Consider the following 2,097-nt stretch of genomic DNA (forward strand, 5'->3'; position numbering starts at 1 on the left):
AGTATTTTAATTTTCTTCTTTTATTCATTCTACATTCTTTGCTTTCCTTTCCATTCTGCAAGATCTCAATCAAGTGGTTAATTTTTCATTTATTCAGTAGTTTTCATTCAATCTGCAATTTCAATTCTGCAATGTACTTTCCAAGTTTGAAAAAAACACAAAACCAAGCAAAAACATTTCTTTTCATGCTTCGTAGGAATAGGGATAACTTAGGGAATTTTTTGCCAAATACCTCCACTGCTTCAAAAAGCCAACCTTCCCTATTCTGCGGTGGATGTGAACTAGAGGAACCTGTAGGTGAGAAACCAGACATATTTGAAGAACCTGCTAGGAAGAAGAAGGAGAACCCATTCCTACTGAACCTATGGCTAAAAATAGAAATGACAGAGGAAATAGAGAAAGAGTTGAGGGTGTCTTCCCCATCAGGGAAACCAATAGGGATACTAAGATGAAAAATATAAGCCCTTCTGCCCTTCCTCATTTCCATGGCCTAACCATAGAAGACCTAGACACTTTCTTATTTGAGTTTGTTGTCATATGCCAAACCTATGACTATACAAATGATGAGCATAAGTTGAAACTATTTCCGTCCACTCTCAAGGAAGCATCTTTGCACTAGTTCATGGGTTTACCTGGAGATAGCATCACAACTTGGGCTTAGATGTAGCAAGCCTTCAACAACAAGTATCAGGACTATTGTAGGTCTAAAGACACTATAGAGGAAGTTTTTAGGATGACCTTAGGCAATGATGAATCCCTAGAGGATTATGAAGAAAGATTCCATATTAGCTACAAAAGGGCCAGGTTGCACACTTGACCTTGAGTCACTAAAGCTTGTCCTACTTAAAGGAGTAAGGGAAGACCTTCTGGATACCCTACACTTGTTAGCAGGAGGGGATATCAACTAGTTACCCTATGAGGATATCAATATTGTCTTTAGAAACCATTCTAGGGTAACAAGGAAAAAGGGTAGGGGTAGTCAACCTATGGTCACTCCATCCTCTTCCAATTCATCCATCAAGGGTGAAATTGGAAATATGCTGGAGGATTTCAAAAGTGAGATGTTGCAAACCATTTCCCTACAAATGGACACTATGCATATTAAGAGAATGCAGGAGGAAGCATAGAGAGTATTGGCCATTTTTTGTTCTAGATGCACCAGGAGGCACCCTAGGAATGAATGTCCATTGAATTCTATTGAAATTTTCTCAATCTGTGAAGAAAAACACTCCACAGAAAATTTCCCCGGTTTAATTGGACTCAAAGATGTATATCAAGGAGCTGAAGTGGTCACTGAGCAACTCTGCTACATTAACCAAAGGAGACTTCATGGGCCTATGCCATACCAGCAAGGCATGCAAGGGTAATCCCATGCATATTACAACCCCAACCAGACCACATCAATACCTTCTTGGGGGCCCCCTACTCATCCTTTCTAGTCTACACCTCCTCCTTGGTCCTTTACACCTCAGTATCATTCCCAGCCATCTAGTCAGTCATTTCAACCATATGCTCCACCATAACCTCAGTGGAATGCATCGCCCCAGGGGTGGAGGCCCCAATACAATAATGTTCCAGATTTATTGCCTTCACCACCTTCCCAACCACAACTTTTACACTCTACTCCATCTAAACAACCCTAGATTCCTACCTAGCCAAATCCGAACCCAAAACAATAGAAAAGCACAACAATTATACATTGGAGAGACATCATATCCAGCTTATGCTGTGGAGATTCAGGAAATCAACGTGAGATCTGGGAGAGTACTCCCGGATAACCAACCTCTACCTCCACCTAGGGAGGTTGAGGAAGAAAGAGAGGAAAGCATGCTTAAAGTAAATCCACCACCCTTTCCTAAGAGATTAACTCAACCACTCCAGCCTACCCAAGAAGAGACTGAACTTCTGGGAGAATTGAAAAACCTTTGTGTCAAAATTCCACTTCTCCAAGCTATTAAGGATGTACCTATTTACAATAAGTTGATTAAGGATAAGTGCTTCAAGCATCCAGGGAGGTGAAGAACAGATGCCCCTACCATTAATGTCATTGGACAATTGTCCAACTTAATGTTGGGGCAGGTAATTTGTCCAAAGTAT

Source organism: Pinus tabuliformis, chromosome 4_2, assembly GCF_031772625.1.
Source record: "Pinus tabuliformis cultivar Carrire ecotype Pingquan chromosome 4_2, CPIR1, whole genome shotgun sequence".
In the NCBI taxonomy this organism is placed as follows: Eukaryota; Viridiplantae; Streptophyta; class Pinopsida; order Pinales; family Pinaceae; genus Pinus; species Pinus tabuliformis.